Source organism: Poecilia reticulata, chromosome 12 (genome assembly GCF_904066995.2).
Source record: "Poecilia reticulata chromosome 12, P_reticulata-male-v2, whole genome shotgun sequence".
In the NCBI taxonomy this organism is placed as follows: Eukaryota; Metazoa; Chordata; class Actinopteri; order Cyprinodontiformes; family Poeciliidae; genus Poecilia; species Poecilia reticulata.
In genome coordinates, this window is record NC_088841.1 from 20,158,049 (window position 1) to 20,180,651 (window position 22,603).

The 22,603-nt window shown below is 36.3% G+C and overlaps 1 long non-coding RNA gene and 1 pseudogene across 2 annotated transcripts in view; both read left to right on the forward strand.

Moving 5' to 3' along the window:
- The first annotated feature begins 3,710 nt into the window (after positions 1-3,710).
- On the forward strand, positions 3,711-8,322 carry LOC145554258 (SMAD family member 2-like; annotated as a pseudogene). Its single transcript, XR_014090287.1, has 8 exons — positions 3,711-3,821; positions 5,066-5,259; positions 5,466-5,600; positions 6,039-6,113; positions 6,458-6,509; positions 6,620-6,831; positions 7,413-7,550; positions 8,057-8,322. The product of XR_014090287.1 is annotated as an SMAD family member 2-like (transcript).
- Positions 8,323-13,541: 5,219 nt separating this feature from the next.
- The window catches only part of LOC103473544 (uncharacterized), a 57,270-nt gene continuing 48,208 nt past the window's right edge, over positions 13,542-22,603 (forward strand). The window contains exons 1-2 of the long non-coding RNA XR_535039.2: positions 13,542-13,692; positions 13,828-13,909. This is a non-coding gene — a long non-coding RNA (uncharacterized LOC103473544). The remainder of the gene's footprint in view (positions 13,693-13,827; positions 13,910-22,603) is intronic.

Sequence of the window (22,603 nt, forward strand, 5' to 3'; positions counted from 1 at the left end):
ATACTTTCACATCATCTGATTTTAAAAGTATTTCTTCACCAGGCCCAGCAGATTAAGTTGGCTGCCTTAAGTGTACTTCCCTCAGAAACGTTAGATAATAAAACAAGTTTGGTTAAAGCAGTGTGCCGCACACATCTCCACTCATCCCCTTCGCTTCACACTCGCTGTTGTGTGTGTGTGTGTGTGATTGCGTCCCCTTACAATAGTGGAAACATAATTGTAGCCCCTGCTCTTTATGATGACATAATGGTGGCATTTGATTGTATTGAATATTTTTATTATAGCTGCAGCTAATGATGTTTCTGATGACTAATATGTTTGCTTTTTTCTAATGGTCAAAAGGTATTTTAATCCATCGCTGCTGTCTTTTGCACACCTTCTTTTCTCACTCTGTTGTATAAGTTATTCACAATAAATCAAATGAATCATGAAGGACGAATTGGCATGTGGACCATTCAGTCAAATAAGCTGCAAAACGGTATTATTCCACACTGAGCAGAACATTTTATGTCTTCAGCACTAATCAAACTCTTTAAATAATATCTGTTTGTATAGAACGATTCAGTCCAGGTGTTCCTGTACTTTTATTTTATTTTGATTTTGAACTAACTGAAAGGTAATTCAGATTTCTTCAAACTATTGGAAAGCTCTCTTACTGAACTGCCCATTGGATCCAAATCCGCTTTGTCTTACTTTTCCAGCTGACCACAGGTCAGCTGACCTTCAGTGTACATTAACAGATGGTGAGGGGAAGTGCTGCATTTCTCTATGCTTTATAACTTAATTTATAATAAAAATTATAAGAGTTTTTGTTAGGACTCCCGTTCACGTCTACCTGCAGGATGTTTGTTCATAAGGTGTCATATTTTGTAGAAAGCCACAGTCTCAAATTAGAATAATGTATATTGTGTATACAATATTAATTTAACAGAAAGTGGATATAATGTTTCAGCAACTTCCTGTTTTGCATTGAAAACATGTATGTGGTTTTGTGCAAAGCATCTGCAATCTAATTTTGGCTCAATGTTGTTAATTACTAACACTAAATGTCGCAGCCCTAATTGTTGATGCCGTACAAAGAAGGTTTCAGCACAATGTTCTTTGTAAGTAAAACATACTCGGCCACAGAAGCTGATAGGTTTGGGAGCACATTTAGGTGAAGATACATTGAAATGAAACGATGCAGCAACAGATAAAAGCACAGGAAAGGGAGTTGCTGTGTGCATCAAAACTTAGAAGTTTTCAAAGTTGATGTGGCATATTGTCTTTGAATCTGAAACCTCTAAAAAAAAAAAAGGGTGATTTACGTGGCGTAGCACTTCTATTGTTAAGAAAAACATTCTTATCAGTCGAGAGTTATTGCTTTGGAGCCAGGTTGCACTAGAAAAGATAAAGAAACGATGTGTTTTTATCTGCATCTGGGCTTTCTCTGTGAACAGAACAATGTGACCCTAAGCTGGAGCTGATCATAATCTCACTCACAGGAAATGGCAGTTTTAGTAGCCTGAAAATGTATAGAGATTCTATGAAAATGTTATCTACTGAAATGAGCTTTATGCTCCTACTTTTGCGCTTTTACTACAGCAAAATATGGTAACACTTTATTTAACGGGGAGTGCATAAGACTGACACGACAGTATCATAAACACGACACAACACCTGTCATGAACATGAACGAACCTTTATGAATGTCTGACTGTTTTCACGAAGTGTCATTCAGTAAATGATGACACTTTTGGTGCAAAGTTGCTCTAAAGTTCCATGAAAGTCCTTTAAAGTGCCAACTTGGCAGTGAAGTGTCATTATTTACAAAATATGTGCTCCTTTATGTTCATGACAAAAAGAAGGCTCCTACATTGTCCATTGCTTGCACAAATGACACCTATGGCTTTTTTAAAAGACAACCAAATGAGATTTATCCTGATGCATATTCACCCCAGATTAAATCTCTATGCTCTGTACCCAATTCTGAAGTTGGGATTATAAATCATGTCTATTTGTTTTTTTGTTGTAAACTTCTCAAGAAGTTCCAGAATGAGAGTTTTTAGGTCAGTCTTTTCAGTTTATTTTTTTCAGGTGTGACACGTTGAGGCACACTTTTTTTCTGCATTTCTAGTTCATGACCTGTTTTGCTACAAAATAATTTAGCATTTCATCTTTTCTGAAATGTCGGAGAAACACAAGTTTACTTTTAGGATTCCAGGCTTTTGATGCATATCATTCTTTCCTTTAACGTGAGAAAGTAAGTCTGATAGAAGCTAAAGTTAATTGCTCTGGATATTGTCTTTAGTTTTCATCTACAAGAACTGGGGCTTGACTGTCAGGAGAGCATCTGAATAACATTTCTCATATCTACTTCTATCATAATTCATGTGAAAACCTGTAAATGGTGTTTGTTTTTAGCTTTCAAGTGAGCAAGACACTTGGAAAACAGTTTTACATTTGATGAAACTCTTTTTCTGCTTGTACCTGCAAAACGTTGTGTGTCAATGTGTTTGAGATAGAAAGTCTGTACAGATAGGCAAGACAATTATTTTGATCAAAGTGAAAAATCTCCCTTTCTTGCCTGAACATAGTTGCAACAAACCAACCAACATTTTGGTCATTCACATAATATGTTTAGATTCAGATTTTCTTTTTCCAATTTAAATCATTTAGCCTTGTTTTGAATTTCTTCATCCTCAGTAAGATATATTTATGTAATTGTCTTTCTTTCCATTTCACTTCTTTGTCTTGGAAATATGCATGAATGTAACCTTTTTTTGTACATGTGCAACTCAAATAAGGGTGAGACTTTTCTAATTGTTGAGAAACTACAAATTGACAAACTTCTATACTTTACATATTATCATCAATCTCGTGTTGGTTTAATTTTTTTTATATCACTGAAAGTTTTACTCAGTTTATAAAATATATTTTGTTGAGTATTTTCCCAGTTAACTAAATGTGTTCCTAGATAAATGTTAGGTCTCTTCCAGCTCCTTGCACCGTTTGATTGCATCATATCACTTTTCATCTCATTTGAATTGTCACGTAGTCATTGTTCATCTGCTTGGTCATAGTGGAAAGTAAGAAAATGTTGCCAAAAGTATTCGCTCTGCTGCCTTGAATGCATAAGTTAAGAGACATCCATTTTTAATCATTGGCTTTATACAGCATTGATCAGCCAATTGCAGTGCAATTGATTGATCCATTATGTTGGACGAGGAGGCCTGTTTTCCAATCTCCTCATTCTAAATAATTTCAAGTTGTTCAACATATCTTCTTACAGTGCAGCAAAAATTTTCGAATTGGGGGCTTTCACAAAAATACAAAGATAACCTTGTATTTGTAACAGTTCTGTCAGGCAGCGCCTTTCTCTTGGAAGCTAACCAAAACTCCTTCAAGGTTGTTGGATTTCACCCTTCAGGTTAGGATTAATTTGTATTTTTCACAAATGTTTATAAAGAAGCCTGGGTTCCTGGTTGCTTGAAGTGTTTTTATAAACAAAAGACATGTGTGACAATAAAGTAACTGAACAGCTGAATTCCATTACTTTGGAATTGGGTGAGCGAATACTTTTGTGTGTGTGCGTTGTGTGTGTGTGTGTGTGTGTTGTGTGTGTGTCTTTATCAAGATATCAACTATACACATTTGTGATTTCATTCTTTTAAGTTGAAACACCTCATGTTTACCATCTGTTTGCTTTTATTTTGATCATGTTTCCACTTGTCCTGTGTGTGTGTCTGTAGCAATTGCTCAGAACTGTGGGGTCTGGGCTCAGGCCACACGATAGAGCAGTGGGACTCTACAGGCATGTACGGATACCCTGACCATAGCAGGTGAATACACTCGCATGCACTGTCAATACGCATCTCCCGTTTCACACAAAAGCATAAAAATAATGCTCACTTGTTGCTTTAAAACATACATTACCATTGCATTTTGTGCTCATGTCCTTTGTTATTGTTTATGTTGGTTTTACTGCTGCAATTGTAGAAATACTTTAACCATTTAACAATTTGCAGAGTAAGTGATGAGAAGAGCCTGTATGTGTTTATTTATTCTTAAATACTTTTTTGTACCAATCAGCCGTACCATTATGGCAATATAACCAATATTGTGGTCCATCTTCTGTTACCAAATCCCTCTGACGAGTTAGGTATTGACAAAGAATGTCTGGAATGTCCTGAAGTGTTCAGTGACAAGACTTTAGAAAAGGAAAACAGTTTCAGCCTAGGGCATTTTGCTAAGGACTGCAAATCCATAGACTGATTGTTTTCCTTATTTTATGCCAACTAGCTCACATTCAGTAAGACATTCTCAGTTGGTTCTCAGCCAGACTTTAATTAGGCCATTCTAACACCTTAATGTACTTTGGGTCATGCTGTTTGTGTAGTGTTTTCCTGGAAGTGTCTTGTATTTCTCAGTTGTGGTTTGCTTTTAGAACTGCTCTCCGTGTTTCCTTACACAGACCACTTTTACCAACTTTCCCTTACTGACTGAACAACATGGCCTCACAGCACCCTGCTGCCAGCACCATGTTTTGTTCTCATTGAACCAACCTCTCCATTGAACCATTTTTTTTTTCCTATCTACTTATTTGAGTTCTGAGGGCAATTGGTTGTGCTACACTTTATTTAGGGTGTCTAGAATAAAGTGGCTAAATTATGCCTTGGTGCACAGCACACTTTTAGTTTTTCTTCCCTTCCACTTCACATTCTGGTTCACTGTTTGTAGGTTAAAAATTCCATAAATACTTAACGTTATACTACACTTTTCCTAGAAGAGCCATGGTGTTATATAACAGCTAATCTTTCTAAAATTTTATTACAATCAAAATAATAATTTGATATTGACTCTAGTTGTAGTTAAACGCTGCGTTTTAAGGTATAAATAATGTCTCCTCAAAATGATTTTTTATTTTTTTTGCATTTAACCTCAATATTGTATCTTTGCGTATTACCTCAATAAACACCACCAAACTTGAAAGTCAAGTGCTGTACAAACGCATTGAGAGTCTGTCTACTGTTCTTCCAGTTTTCTGAGTTGAGCTATCTGCCTATTTCCTTCCCGGTCACATCAGGTCACTGGATGGCCGCCTTCAGGTTTCTCATCGTAAAGGCCTGCCTCATGTCATCTACTGCCGCCTGTGGAGATGGCCTGACCTTCACAGTCACCACGAGCTTAGGGCCATCGACACTTGCCAATATGCATTCAACCTCAAGAAGGATGAAGTTTGTGTCAATCCTTACCACTACCAGAGAGTGGAGACGCCTGGTAATGATAATTGGAAAAATATTTATTTTCTATCCAATAAATGTGCACTAGCACATTTAAGTTCATGTAGGAATTAAGTTCATGTAGTATGTGTCTTCCTTGTCATTGTACAGCGTCTTCATGGCGTTTTTCAAATATGTTGTCTCTATCTCCTCAAATTTGACTTGCATAGGGGGAAAAGCAAATTGTCTGACTTTTCTTCTTAGTGCTGCCTCCTGTGTTGGTGCCACGCCACGCAGAGATTCTGACCGAGCTTCCACCTCTAGACGACTTCACAAACTCTATCCCTGAAAATACCAACTTTCCTGCAGGCATAGAACCTCCTAACAACTATATACCAGGTTTGTATTGGGCACAAGGGTACTTTAACCATCTTCACACATAATCTGTCTAACAAGCCCAACATATTCAATTCAACGTCTGACTGTAGAGTTGAATGCACTCATTGTTTTAAATTGTTTTTCCTCTTATAAATCCTTGGAAAAGATTTGGATAATAATCACTTAATTACAATACAATTTTATTTTTAAGTGATTTTGGTTCAGCAATAATTACATTTCTGCCATAAAGCTGCCTTAATTGTTAGACATGAAAACTTAATAAAACATATTAGAAGTAAGATCAAGTTGGAGCTGGTTGAATGCACAAAATAGGTTTGTGTATTCAACCTGTTTTCTGCTTTCCAAGCGGAAGCGCTTGGAAAACAGAGGCCACATTTCAGCTCTTCACTAATTAGTTTTTCATGAAAACAAATGCATTAAATTATTTCCTGTTTACAGACACTCCTCCTCCGGGATACATGAGTGAAGACGGAGAAACCAGCGACCAGCAAATGAATCAAAGTATGGAATCAGGTAGATTTGGTAGTTGTAGTTCGGGACTGCTGTTGAACTCCTCTGAAGCATACAAAAATGACCATTTCAGACCAGTTAATGCGCATAAAATTGTGTCCCTCAGTATCCCATTGTGTTTAAAATCTCAATTTATGGTAGAAAACAAAGTTCAAAATAGATTTTTCAAGCCTTTCCGCCATGAAAAATTATTAATCATTTGTATTAGTAGCAGAGGTAACATCATCATCACACTAAATATAACTGTCCCAAAATGACAGAACAAAATATTGATTTTCACAGCAATATTGTTGTTCACTTAAGATTGTAGTAGAATGAATAAGCAGAAGTGATTGTTTTCCCACCAGGCTCACCAGCAGAAATGTCCAAGCGCTCTGTCACCGGTCAGTCATGGCCTCGGTGAGTTAACTCTTAAACAAATTTCAGCCGTGGAAATGAATGGATCACTGACACAATTTGGGGTCCTAAATACAAATTGAACAAATATTTCTTTGTTGTTCTCCTCTCAGACCTTCAGCCGGTCACCTACAGTGAACCGGCTTTCTGGTGCTCTATAGCTTACTACGAGCTGAACCAGCGGGTCGGTGAGACCTTCCACGCCTCGCAGCCATCTCTGACCGTCGACGGCTTCACGGATCCTCCAACTCAGAGCGCTTCTGTTTAGGCCTTCTCAGCAATGTCAACAGAAATGCCACTGTGGAGATGACAAGGAGGCATATAGGTATAGACTGTAGGCAGTAGGTTATAACTTATTACGATTACAAAAGGGTGCTTATTTATTATTTATCTACACTCTTCTAGTGTGGTGACAGAAACATTTTCCATCAGTCTTTTCTGTGAAGATATGTAATAGCTGATGTCAGCAACAGATGGGAGAGGGGCAGTGCCTGAATTTTCTCTCTGACTTCTCAATTAAACATCTTTATAACGTAGAAATATTATAGTGTAAATTGTTGTTTTTTAAAACCTTCACTCGTAACGAGTTTGCTCCTTTTAAAATGTACTAATAATCACAAATTGCTTTAAAGAAGGTGCATTTAGTTTACATGTATTTGACTTAAGTGCTTACAAATTCAGATTTTTCAGATCCAAATAAGACGCACTGAAATTTAAAAGAAAGTTCACGGGATATAATACATTTCAGATTCTGATTTAACTTATCACTCATGTAAATATGATTAATCTAATGATGCTAATTTGAAAGGCTGTGTAGTTTTAAGCTTGTCCGCCTTTAAGTTATCACCTTGGGATTCCCCCCCACCCCCTCTTTCTTGTCCTCACGTTTTGTTTAAACCTCTGCAGGCCGTGGTGTCAGGTTGTATTACATCGGAGGGGAGGTATTTGCCGAGTGCCTGAGTGACAGTGCCATCTTTGTTCAGAGTCCCAACTGCAACCAGCGATATGGGTGGCACCCAGCTACTGTCTGCAAGATACCACCAGGTTGATACACATTCAAATATTCTTTTTTTAAAATTATTTTTTTTACTTCCTTTGTTGATGTTTGTGTCTTGTTTGTACTAAAATTCACCAAGTAAACTGATACGAATGAACGAAAGCTTGAAAAAGCCACAAAGAGCTTCCATAATGTGACAGGATTTGTCACACACTCGCCCACACACTGACTCATCTGTACCCATGTAACATTGAACATTTATTCATGGCCAAATGGACTGGGTGAGCAATATCATTGTTGAGGTAGAGGACGCTTTACTGAGAATCGTGCAAAGTGAAGATCGGGATGTTGCAGATGTTCAGGGCCTTCAGTAGACAACCCACACACACGTGACAGAGCTTGTTTCTCTAATTGTAGCTACATAAAGTAAATTCACAGTTCTGATTGGTCATAATTTCACAGTATTTGTTCCAGTTTTCAGAAGAGTTTTTAACATGTCAAAATTTGAAGAATAATTATTGGGTGCATTGGTCTTTGTTTCTACTCTTCTTAGGCTGTAATCTGAAGATTTTTAACAACCAGGAGTTTGCAGCCCTGCTAGCCCAGTCGGTCAACCAGGGCTTTGAGGCAGTGTACCAACTAACCAGAATGTGCACAATCAGAATGAGCTTCGTCAAGGGTTGGGGAGCAGAGTACAGGTAAGTTATGCCCTTAGACTCATTATTCCATCATTCTGTCATCCAGGACAACTGTAGGCTTTAAGATTCCTACCAGATCACTGTTGCCTTGTAAAAATTTCTTAGCGTTTCAGAGTGTAACAAGATCTAATTTTTGGAGTGCACAACTAAATGTTATCCTGTCCACAGATTCTTCCACATAACCTATAGACCAAAGTAGTTCCCTTAAGGGTAACATAGGGCTCTCGACATCTTTGATAAATGCTGTCCATATTGGGCCTGATAATTAGACAGATGGTCATTTGTTTGCTGATGTTCTCCAACAAAACTCTGCGATCAACCGTATTAATACTGAGATGAAATTTCACACAGGTCACCTTTACTAACTGGTTTAGGTGACTTGTGAAGACAAGTGGTTGCATTGTAGTTCAGAGGGCAAGGTGCTAAATGCATAAAACTTTTTTTTTTTCTTTTGACGCCCATGTGTAAACACTGCAGAACTGTTTAGTGGTGTGTGCTAATAAGATAAAAATATATCTTTTTGTGGTAAAGTGACAAATTCTTAAAGTTCAAGGGAAGGGATATTTGTAATTGGTGTATGAACACTATAGGCTGTTAAGTTCTATCAGATTAGTGTTTCATTGTATTAAAAGAAAAGTTTACTAAATGTGTAATTGAGAAAATAATTGGCATTTTTTGTATAAATGTATTTTCCCTTATCTTTTGGAATGTCCTCTTTATACAGAGCCAGACTGTAACCAGCACTCCTTGTTGGATCGAACTGCATCTCAATGGCCCCTCCAGTGTTGGATAAGTGCTGACCCAGATGGTACCCACAAGCTCGCTGCTCTAGTATGTCCTAAACGAGATCCATGCAAAGTCAGACTGACATTTCACAACGTCAAAACAGTTTGTCTTAAAGGAGACTACCATGCAGTCTTAAATAATGTACTAATAGCGTTAAAAATAAAAAATAAAAAATAATTAAAGAAAGAACAAAATGTCATACAGTGGACCAGAAGATAGAAAACGGCATCTGTAAGGATTACCCTGGAAGTTTGTTTGTGGAGCTGAATATTCGTCAACCTTTATAGTTGAAATTGGCCTGCAAATCCATACGAGAACTCAGTGTAGAGAGAATGATTTCCATTATGGACACGACGACGTCAACATCTGGGCTCTGATCAAGAAACCTGAAGCAGGACTGAGCCTTACTGTCCTCAGGGACGACACAGCAGTTTGGGGATCAAGCATGACACCTAGTAATTTTAGAAACCGTCTGTCCTAACCACTAGCTAGCTCAACTCTTTGATTTAGTGTGAATAGTTCAGTTTACACGATGTTAACCAACATCTATTTAACCAAAGTCAGATCGCTACTGGCATGACTTTTCCCCCCCGTCATCCATCCTGTTTTATCCAAATTGTTGTGTCATTGACCTGGTTATCCTGGAGTTATCTTCAGCTCTTGAAGGAGACAATTTGTTGGTGTTTGTATCATCACACGCACACTAACACCCTGTTTTTAACTCAAATCGTCCTCTGCAACTCAATGTAAGTTTAAAGGTGTTTGTTCATTGGATAGTTGGTCAAATTAAAACTCTATATATAAATATATTATAGCGGTATCAGTGATTGCTCAGCACAAAAAATAATGGATAAATTAAGAATTCTTAGAACAAGAAGAGCATACAACATCCCACCTCTCTGCATCTGCAGGAAACCAATCAAGTGTTTTTTAACAAATTCTTTGATATCACTGTATTTAACCCACGTTGCATGCTCTTACTCCTTCTGTTACACTATGTACCAGTAGCTTTGTTTAGAGCTTCATCTTTGCTTCTTTCTGTCTGACACGCAATAAGAGGATTATCTCTGAGATTTCCAAATGTTTTTTAAAAAATGCACAAATCTATATTTGAACTGATGCAGTTTTCAAATATAACAAATTATCAAGAGACAAAGTCTCCAAGGTGGGACTTTAATCTATAATCTATAAATAGCTTCTATACTGTACTTGCACTGCCCCAAATTATGCACCCTAAGAAAGTTGCCTTCGATGTCAAATACAATATGCTCTGAAATGTCCATTTAAAGTAAACATGCATTTTCTCCCTCTCCATTGTCATTTAAGAATTTGTTCTTCAGTCACCAAATGCGTTCGTCGACCTGAAACCAGCAATTCATTTGGTATTTACAGTAAGTGTTCAAGCTTTAAGTGTTCAACAAGCTAGTATACGACACATTTATCGTTTTCTTTACAAATGGTTTTAGCTACATTTATTTTGTACTTTTTTATATATTATATATAATATATTTAAAATGTTCTTTTTCTTAGATGGTATTTTGTTCTTTAGGAATACACTTTGTTTTGAATAGTTACAGCTTGATGATGACTTGTGATTTGGTGTTTATAAGGATTTACAATTTCCAGTAACTTACCAATAAACATGTTGAAATGTGCACCCTTCAACTCAGAATTTGGCTACTTGAATTGAAGTGACAACTCTTGATTATTATAATTAGCTACTCTCAATGTTGTTGTTTTTTTTAAATAGATAATTTATTATTACCAATTTTTCAGCAGCGCAAAGCTGGGGTGTAACAAAGACTAAGCGTCGCATAGCATTTCAGGACTCTGCTTGTTCAGTCATCTCACTTTTCTGAGAGAATTAAACAATGAAATAGCAGAGTTTTGGTGTAATTTGACCTATTTACAACTGAGGAAACTGTTGAAATGTTTACAACCCAGACATTCCTGTATGCAATAGACATGGGTCGCTATAGGATTTTCACAGTTTGACGTTAGAGATTAACGTAAAGACTTAAGTCAACAATCTGACCACATTGCAGCACATTTGATGAACACTGTGGGTATTACAGTTTTATAATCTGACATTTCTATTCATACCATATGTCTAATAAGTGTGCATATTCATTTTTATCATCCTGCTTTTTATTAATCATGTGGGCTGTACCACAGATGATTTTTAAACTTTGGTCAAGTAAGTTGCCCATGCTGTTATGCATATGAAAGCTCTCACCAGCATTAGTGAAACAACAGATTCAAAACTCTGTGCTTACACACTGTAGATTTTTGTTTACATGCTCATATTCCTCCAAGCCGGGTTTGTTTAAGTGGACATTAACGCATGAACAGAATGTCTTAAAAAATAAAGAAATTTGAAAATTGGGTCAAACATCTAATGTCATTTTGACTCATGATCTCCAAACGAAATTGAATTATTTGGTTTGCATGCTAAAACGAGGGAAACTGCACATTACAATATGTTTGGTAAGACAAATCACAGAAGGTTTTTTTTTTTGTTTGTTTATTTTCCTTTAAACATTTGTCTGCACAAATTTGAAGAAAAAGTGCATAAAAGCAATGTTAGTACTGCAGAGTAGCTTTGTCTGGATGCTTATTCAGCCCACGATGACACCTTGTCATGGAGAACTGTTAATAGTATTTTTTATTTCTTTTGTCTTTCTTTAAATTGGATTGAAGTTACTTATGACCTGAAGCCGATTATATTATCTCTCTGTTCTGCAACTTTCCCACCTGTCTTGTATTTTGCTGGCTCAGCCAACATCTTACAAGCTGAGACTAAGATATGTTTACTTTTATTTCACAAATGATACAAGTGTTAGTTCTATGCATTGACCTAAAAGTGTTTGAACTGTATGCCCAGGAAATCTTCTTGATGGCTATACCTTTTATGTGCATATTGCCAGGATCCATCAAGAGCCTTTGCAATAGATTGTACTGTCAGACCAACCAGCTGTTCTCCCTTTTAGAGGCAAGCTGCAGTCAAATGCGGTTGTGAAGGACACTTTAAAACATTCTGATGTCTGCATTCCTACATACAGATCATATTGTATTTTCTTCTTATTGTGATGACAATTGTGTATTCCAAAACGAGCATCTTTCCAGCAAATGTCCTATGAAAGAAGCTTTTTGGATAAAGTGAAGTTCCTACATGTCACTTGTGATGTTGTATAATGTTATATAGTTACTTTTATTTTTCCATACACGTTGTTCCCTCTGCTTGCTATAAACGGAGCATATCCACTAAAACGCAGCCTGTTAGAATCGATATTCTTCAAGAAATGATCTCCATAGGCTTTCCAGCTATCCAACATTTACGACTTCTTACAGTGTACACTAATAAAGCTGTTTTACTTCAATGAATACTTTTTGGAATTTTTCATTGTGCCACGTCTACAGACCTAGAAACAAACTTCAAGCATGTCTCTGGCTGAAAAGTTTTTTTGGTTTTTTTTTGTCGTCTTTGTTTCCCCGTATCTTGGTGTTTTTTTTGTGTTTTTGTTTTTTTTAACTAATACATTTGAGCCATATATTTACACATTTTGTAGAGTTCAAAAACAATTTTAGAGTTTGTTTTAACAAATGCAATTCAGTCCATCTGTCTACCATTCCAGTGAACACTATAGGGGAAAAGTAGGAAGAGATTGCTGCAAGCACCGAACGACCAAAATTGTAGCTCAGTAAGGGCTCAAGTTAGTCAAATGCTTAAGAATCAAAATTTAAATCTGCCTATTCTTAATAGAATAGAAACAAACTTTATGGTACTCTACAATAAAGGCAAATGTAAGTGCAGTGTTAAGAAAATACTCCATTGATTTAAAATGGCACACAGACTGAAAGATGTGGTACTAAGTAGTATAATTAAAAAAATTACAGAATGTGAATGTATATTTGCACCAAGAAACAGATTCTTTACAAAAAGTGGGAAAAACTATGCAAAGGGAAAGTATTTGAAATGAGAAAAACTACAAATACCAATATGCATGTGAACAACATACTAGCTTTAGTTCAGAACAGAACAGTGACATTTATAAAAACAAACTGATTCTGGAGGAAAGACCTAAGGCTCCTTTATGTATCTAGGGTGCACTGGTCTGTCACAGAAGGAGCTCTCCAGTTCAGCAACAGCTTCATGCATGGGGCGGGAGACAATGGAGACATTGTCCAACAGGAGAGTTATTCTGTCTTCTACCACCTGCACTTGAGGGGGCATCCCATGACAAAGTTGGCCTTTATTTACTATTATTTACTTAGCCTACTACTGACAGCTTCATTTTAGTACTTACTGTGATGTCACCTACTAGTTATATACATTTTCTCAAATTTTAGACTGAAGCAGTAAATAGCAAAGTAGAAAGAAAATTATGCGGTCTCTTTTTCGGCTGCAAACATTGCGGCGGCAGAATCCCCTTAATAGGAATCGAGGTAGTAAGTTGGACCAACAAGAAGGCTCCAGTCCTCGTTTCTGCGTGAACCAACTACCGCGAGGGCGTATTAATTAGATCAGAAGAAGCAGCTGCGCAAGGTTAGGTTTTTTGTTTTGTTTTCTGGTTTTCCGCTTGTTTTTGAGCTAAACTGATGACTGACGCTGCTAAACGTTAGAATTTAATCGTTCAATTACAGGAAGTACACGTGCCATTTATTTTACCCACTTGTTGAAGTTTCGTATCATTGACTAGAAAAGGTAAGCATAAAATAGCATATTTTTTAATATTCTAATTTTAAACGCTTCCTATTTTACACACAGTTTATTAAAACTAATCTATCAGTGCTGACATTTAGGATGTAATTCGTTTTTTTTGTTGTTTTTATTTTTCAGTTTTACAAGTTTGTTTCCCCAAAAGCCTGAAATTGTCGGAAGAGGGCGCCAGAAGCACACTAATAATTTTGAAGAATTGAACGTAAGTCTGAAATTTCTGATATTCGTTTAGATCGTCTGCGTAAATATTGTGGTTCCGACATGCTTAGAATAGCTGAGAGTTGCAAGGTTTTGCTCTTTCTGCTACATTATGTTTCCTTTTTCCTTAATTGTATAACTTTATTCAGAAGTGCATGCACTCCCGACCCTGAAGTATTTCATGTACCATGAAATCAAATCTGAAATATTTATCATGTTGTGATCAATGAGAATTATTATTGGTTGCAACAATTCTAATTTACATTTGTAAAGCATTTCTACTAAAGTGGATTTGCCAAACAATTTGAGCATCAAACATGTCTGGACTGTCAGAAGAATTTCAGTCTGTCTTTTTGCTGTTGCAAAAGTTCTAGCAATTGCTAAAACATAAATGTTCTAACTGTATTAAGAGGACGACTATTTCTTGCTTTTATTCTGTTTACATATGTATGGTTTTGTACATGCATAGCCATGAATTTATGCATTTATTTATTTTTAATGCGCCAGAGTGAGTACTTCAACTTGACCCCCTCCATTACCAGAGTATCATCAGGCATTTGTTGATCCTCAGCCTCCATCCATATGTTTGGCCTTGGATTCTCTCAGGTCTCGTGAGTCCTATTGCCATGCAGAGCAGTGAGGGTTTCCCAAACAAATTAATACAGATCCTGAGTGTACCTAAACTTTCTGGAAGAGTAATATAGACTGGTAATGGGGGTGGCCATTTTTCTGCGGTTGTTGTTGTTGCTGCTGCTGATGTCTTAGAACTGATTTCAATTAAATTCTTTGTAAACATGATCCAGTTAATGCTTGTAATTTTAGCAGCCTCTTAATGGACTAAAAAATTATCGAATGCACAACAAGCATGAGCTTTCATACAGTGGCTGCAGATGCTAAATGGTTCCTCATAACTTTCAGTTATTTAGTTATTGAGGTTGATGAATTACTGTAAGCACCACACCCAGTGTAAGCTCGAAGTTAGAACTTAGTATTTATGCTGCTTATTGTCACATTCTGTCATGTTATATTTAAGTACTAGAACCCATTCATGCTACACTTATTTGTGGAAATAATACATTTACAACAAAGACATTGAGATTTTCTTTTGGTTTACTATTCGTTACTTCCTGTTGACACTGCAAGTCAGGACATATAACCAATGTGCCGAACCCACACTGTCATCCATCTTTAATATGACTTTTGTGTCTGATTTCTTTTGCTGACTTGACTACATAGTTTTAAACCTTAAACCAGCAGGAGAATATGAAAATGTGTATTTATTGTCATCAGTGCATTGTGCCATGTATATGTCTATTTAGAGTTTGGCTTTATGTCCCAAAGAAATATTTATGGCCATAAGAACTGCAGAAGCATATAAGTTATGTAAACTAATTAAGACTGGTTCCTAACCTACTGCTGACCCCAGTGGTATAACAATGCACCATGTAAAAGCTTTTGTACTTCAGGCCTCTTGATCACACTAGAGTGTTGGATGTCCTGTGTGTGTGTTTTGGCTGACTGGTGGTGCGGGGCTGCCTTGATCCAGTAATTGGAGCACAAGGAGACAAGAAACGAGAGAGCAAAGAGAAAAGGACAGCGAGAAAGCAAAGGAGAATAGAGAAGGGGTGTAAGAAAGAAAGTGGCTCTTCTGTGAAAGAAAGTAAGAGAAGTAGAAGCCTGGCCCATGTAATTAGGTTTAAATGAGTTTTCCACTGACTCAGTGGGTCATGGTAGCACTGGGACAAAGACGGGCTGAAGGTCAGGCAGTCATCGAGTCGAATCGAGCATGACTTGGTTAAAGAAAGTCACAGGCCTCGTGGCAAACGTTTCCAGCGAGCTGACCGCTGCAAATGTATAAAAAGCTTTCATATCACCAAGACTTTCTTTGAAACTCCGTTATCCATTGGGCTAAAAATTGTTAACTGGAATTGGTATAACAGCTTCAGAATGTGGGCTATGTGGGGAAACCAGTAGATGGGACACTCTTTTCCACTGGCAAAATGAAGGGATGGTCCACATTAGAGCAGTGTTAAGTGAAAATCCAATACATTTTTTTATGGTAAATTTAAATTAAGGCAGCTCTTTTGGGAACTGAAACGATATATTGCTACATATGTTGCTAGGTGTTTAAACTACTGGTTCACAATGGAAAACAAAAGGACGACTAAAATTCTTTAGCTAACTGTTAATATATATATATATGTATATATATATATATATTTTTTTTTTTTGCTGCTCATAATGGTTGCTGCAAAGTGTACATATTTTATGTGTGCTGTCTCTAAGAGCAACAGCTATGGTTGAAGTTCATCATATTATTTTATGCTAGTTATGTGGACCATTTAACCTTTAAAAAAAAAAATCTAAAACTGCTAAGCTCATTGCCATGACCAATTGCAAAGCTGCCTTGGTTTTGTGTGCCTAAATAATTAAAAACTTTTTACTCCTATTGGTCATCTTTGAGTTGTACATAAACATCAACGATTCAGCAAACAATTGATCATAAAAATGAATGAGCAAGACATTTGTGGCCAGAGCCCTGTGATCACTGAATTACAATGGTAATTTAAGTTAAAGATGGGTGTAACATTATTCAATAAGTTTTGGTTTGGTGTTTAATTTGTTCTTGTCAAAGTTATGATCTTTAGAGATGCATTTAAAGTTTTTTTTATTTTAGTTTTTTTTTTCTGTCAGGCTTATAGCAATAACTAGGTCTCTGATTTAACAACCCACTGATAAACACCAGAAAAGATGACTAAAATCCATTAGAAGGAGATAGTGGCAAATACTAATTTTATTGACAATGTTATGAGCTGTTGTACTGCAGTATGAAACACATGCACCATAAAGCAACATTAATTGTCAGCACATAACAAATTCTCATGTAAATGCAATATTTCTTTTATCAGAAGGATAGGGATACCTGGCTTTCATTTTTACAAATCTGAAAAGTTGCTATGCACTTGTAATCAGTCCCTTTATTCAGCACTGTGATAGAAATGTACCCCAAAAGATGGTTCTACAGTTTTGTACATCAGAGGCTGAATTTTTTATCCACTCCTCTTTGTTATTGACCTCCAGGTCAGTCACATTGCATGGAGACTTTCTGTGAACTTAAATTTCTTTGTCTAGACACAAATTGGATTTGGATCTTGATTTTGACTCGGGCATTTTAAAGTATCCTTTGATCCACAAGAATCATACAGTATCTCCGGCTGTATGATTACAGATGTCATGCTCTGCCTCAGTCTCGAATCTTTTTCCTCTATTTTTTTTGTTTTTTGTTTAGCATCAAACGGGTTTCCTTTAGCATTGATTTTTATATTTAGCTCCACTCATCTTCTCAGCAACATTATTCAGCCTTATTGTTCATGCTGAAGAAAAGCACTCCTGTGTTTTTACCATTCAGGGAAATGCACAGTATTTTATTTCCTGTCATAAATATATATATATATATTATGTATTCTGTAAAGTTCAGCTGTTTCTTTAATATGTTTTCTGCTTGTCCTACATGCCATGCAGTAAACCTTATATACAACGTCTTTAGCAAGTTTTCTTAATAAATAATTGTTAGGAGATGGTGGCAAATACTAATTTTATTGACGATAAGATTTGTATTTTATTGTCTGATACAAGCAGATTTTCTTACTTGCATCAGATTTTCTTGCTTGTGCTGTGAATTTCTGCAGTCGCTCCAGCGTCACCACGACGTCTGGACTACTTCTTTACTTCTTTGATTGTTTTGTCTTTCTTAGCTTGTCAGTTTAGGTGAACCGACATCTTATAGTAGGGTTGTTGTTGTGTCATAATCTTTGCAAGTTCAGATGGTGGATTGGATGAATGAAACGATCGTCAAAGCATAGAATACTTTTTTATTAACCAAGCTGTGGTTGTATAACCTCTGAGGCCTTCACAGGACAGACAGCAGTATTCATACAGAGGTTAAATTACACAACGGTAGGCTATTATGATTTGCTATTTTTAGGACTTCTGAGGGGAATATTTTGCTCTTGATTGCACTGTAAGTAACTGTAGGTAAAATGGACTGAATAGTGTTTGCCTTTCATTTGAAGTGCTTGCTTTGCAAAAAATGTTGAGAACCATGTTTATACCTTATGCTTTACAATTATACTCTGCTGTAACGTGATGACATACAATAATATTCAAAGGGTGTGGATATTGTTTCATGGTACTTCAAGTTAATCCTTAATCATTTTATAATATATAATACTTAGATTTTTTGGGTTTGCTTTAGTTTATCTACTTTTGTTCTTCTCAGTATTTCCATTGTGCTTTCTGATTGCATAGCGAGTGCCTACACCTTGTCTGCATCGTATCACATTACACTAAAGCAGTGAGATGTGTTCAGACCTTTCATTTCTTATCACCCCTAACATCCCTCCTCTCCCTCCCCCTACATGTGCTACATGCTGGGGTGTGTGTGGGGTTATGAAAACAGTTAGGCTTAATAATTGATGTTCTGCATTTCAATCAATTTCAACACAGTGTTAGGCTAATTAAGGTTAGCGCCATCCTCCCAGGGGCTGTCCATGTAAGAGAGTGTGAATAAAATTGTGTGTGTGCAGTAGCTGGTGTGTGTTCGCTTTCCTGCTCCTGGGGCTCCACGTTCCATTTTATGTCCCAAAATACTTGGGAATTCTCTATTTCAGGAACAAGAGATGAGAGAGGATCTCTCAACGACTGCTTCTCTTCCTCCCTTTCCCTCATTCTCTCTTTCTTGCTCTCGTCCTCCCCCTCCTCCCTCTTTCTCTCCCCAGGCAGGATACTAAATGCAATTAACACAGCTGCTTTACTGCCTGCTAATTATTAACACACACACACACACACACACGCACTCAAACACTTCCTTCACTTTTTCGCACACACACACAAAACGGAAGTGATTATTTTATGCTGGACTAATTTAAAGTTCATTGACAGTTGGTTTAATTAATTAAATACAAAAAGTACCCTTAAAGAACTCCCAGACAGACACAACTTGCTCATACATTTAAAGTAAATATTTATTTATTGTGTGCCTTCGCTCACTAGCATTTTTTTTAATACTTCAATCCCTGTAGTGTGCCGTTCACCCAGATACCTCAAGGTGTGTGTAAGTGTGATTCTGTGTGCGTTAATGAGTCTTTAAACCCTCTGTGACAGTATTTAACATTAACAGGAATAACTAAAAAGTCCAATTAAGAAGCAGAGACAGCTTTATGTGCTGTGAAGTAGTTGCTCTCATTACATAAGCAACAGTGGGCCACACATTACAAAGCTGGCTGATGAAAACCAGCTATATGAATAGTATTTTAATTATTTAAAATGTTTTTTTCTTCTCTATTTCTACATAAAAGCTATAAATGATTAATTCTTATATTTTTTCACCATTTTAATTTCTTTGTGTTTTGATCCTTTTCTTTTGACATTATTTTATAAACCCTTAATCCAGAACACTTAAATAATCACAGAATGTGAGCTGCTGATTATGTTAAATACATTCAACAATCTACAATATTAAAACCCATGCTGTTCAAGAATATTGCATTTACCCTGATTAATTCAAAACGGCTGTTCTTGTCAACTTTTTCAGGTGAAAACGGCTGCTCTCTGCTGTTGGTTTGTCAGACCTAAAACAAAAGAGCTCAGTGAGGGCCTGTTACCTACTCGGGTAAAAGAGTAAAAGAGTACAAAGCCAAAACTAAAGGTGCTCTAGTTGCAGAACCCACAGAATAATGACTTGAAAACTCAAGATGTTCCACACTGTGGTAAATCTTGGAGGATGTGCTGAGAAGTCAAAAGTAAGACCTGTATTGCTGGTGTTGTTAGAGGTGTAAGCAATCTCTAGCCATCTAGGCTATCCTTAAAAATGATGCCTGTGGTAGTATTAAAAGACAGTCTAATATACCCTGCATACCTCTGGATTCCAATGGTACAGACCAAGGAGGAAGTCCCTTCTCAAAGAAAGTAGACAAAAAAAAAAAACCTTGCTCCTTTGCAAAATCCCATCTGCGCAAAGAAGATTTTTAGTCTTCTATTTTGTAGTTTGATGAAGCAAAAATGGAAATTTTTTGGCTACAATTATTGAGCCTTCTTGTGGCAACCACTTCCAGCTTTTAGCCAGCTGGAAGGTAGGGCTGCAGTGATACAATAATCTCACGATACAATACAATACGATACATGATATTCTGCTCACGATATGATATATATTGCGATATTCAGCAAACGATACAATTCAATACACTTTTGCTATTTTCTGAAATATTTTAGAGGGACAGAATGATTTTGGTGACATTTTGTGACTGTTATGGAGTTGGATTGAATTAATTTAACTGAAAATTGATTAAAACTACAACTACACAATACCTGGCTCTGGTTGGACATGGACACAGACTTAAAGTCGACAGTTGGACAAAATGAATCAAAGTGGTGAGAAAACATGTTTCTTTTAATTGAAACAGTACAAACTGTAGCTTACATGCATTGGTAAAGTCAATAAAGTGCACCAAGTACCCTGCTCTGAATAGTTTGATACCTTTTTAACCTTGACACTTAACATCTGAAGGAATCACTCTAAGCCTGATGACCTAATCACTCTCCCGGCGAAGCAAGCAGTGAGTGAGCAAGGTGACAGTTGGATGTTACGATACTTGTGGATGAATATCACGTATCAATGTATAAATGACTATTTTCTAGGAAAGAAAATATCTATATATTGCAAAATCGATATTATTACACAGCCCTACTGGAAGGAAACATGATCAAAGTAATTTGCAAAGTGAGAAAGAAAACATTAAGTTTTTTAAGAAAGATATTGGTACTTGGCAGCTTTGTGTGTAGCAGTTCAATTAGTTTTATCCTTTTTTAAATATTGCTGTGACTGTAAACCTGGGGAGATTTAAAATAATATATATTTTCTTGTAGCCATTTCCTGACTTGTGAAAACCACATCTGCCTACTGGAATGGAAAATTCTCATACTTTCAAATGTTGAAGATTCAGTCAGTCATGTCATAGTTATACTTGGAAAAAAAGTTAAGTCTATTGATTACATTTGTAGAGACTGATGAAATACAGCATATTTACATTTACTTTATGAAATTGTAGAATTTATATTTAATACAATTATGCTTTAGTTTCATCTATGATTGTTTAAAAACATTTTTCCCCTTTTGAATAAATGTACTTGAGCCAAAAAGTTGGATTTATATATATATTTTAGTGTGAAATTAGAATAAAAATGAATTTATTTCAAATTTTTTCACATTTTCAGCATGGGTGCTAATAAATGTGAAGTTGGAACTCTTCGTTTTAAATCTCCCTGATTTATAAACACTATTTCATCCCATTCATTGTTCTAAGCCTCAGAGTTAGTGACTACAGTTAAAGTGGGCTCCAGCCTCTACTGAAAAATAAATAATAAGTTGGAGATGTAAGATCATTGGATGTGCGTTGAGAAGAATGAATCCTGCTCTGCTCTTGAAGTTCAAGAGTGAGGAGAAGCCATGCGTTGCCTCAAGTAATCGGACACCAGGTGTGTTTGTTTAATAATATCAAACAAACGGTACCAAGCTAAAGGGACAAAGTCTGATACTGAAAGATCAAAGAGGGCCTTTGAAACAAACAAAGATGTCATGTGGACGTGTGTGTTCTTGCTTGTGGTGGACTCAGGTGTTGAAGTACATCCCCATTACACTTAGGATTTGTCAGAACAGAAGGGTGGAAACACAACGCCACCGTCTTTCCACCTCATGACCTCTTCTCATTTTATGTCCACACAATAAGTTCCTTTGTTCTGGGTTTAATCCCACTTTCAATTCCCATGTTACAGAGTCTTTCTTCTGTCCAGCATTGATAATTGTGCACCTCATGCAGAGCATGTAATTGTAATAAGTTCTGCATCAATCAAGGCCTTTACACATTTTTTTAATATCCAAATTGTATACCCACTCTCAAATGTCTAGCATTATTAATCATATTTAAACCTTTATGATGGTATGAATAAAATACAATTTCACTGGAAAATATTTCTATGACTGCTGGATGGACAAGCAAGAGCATAGAAAGAGGGACAAATGGACATATGAATGGATGTAAAACCATGGATGGATGTAAAAACGGATGAATGGACAAATGAATCCAAAAATGTATGGACGGACAAACTAATGAGGACATAGATGCATGGACAAATAGATGATCATGCCAATGAATGAATAGACAGATTGATGAATAAATTGATTCATGGGCAAATGTATGGACAAATGTTAGAAAGGACATGAAAGATGGATAGGTTCTCTGGTTAACTTATATGTGGTATATGTATATACTTCCATAATGATAAAAGCATCCGGAACTGATTATATTTCTAAGGTACTATTAAGAACATATCTTAGAACCATAATTTAACATGAAGAAACACAAACCAATATCTATTTAAGTACTGCACAATGCAAAGAGAAATTTGGTCCCAAAAATAAATCTTTCAGTTTAAAATGTCATTACTACTTATTGTTTAGAGAGAAAAAGGCCATCTGTACAATAGCTGCATGTCTTTTAATGTTTGATAAATAGATAACAGCATAAAAAGTTTCAAGTCCAACAAGTAGTGCATTTTTCTCATCCTTGTCTCAGCAGAAAATATGAAAAAACAAACCTTTCTCTTTGCAGCCGTAGTAGAAAGATGAGAGGGCTGCAACAAT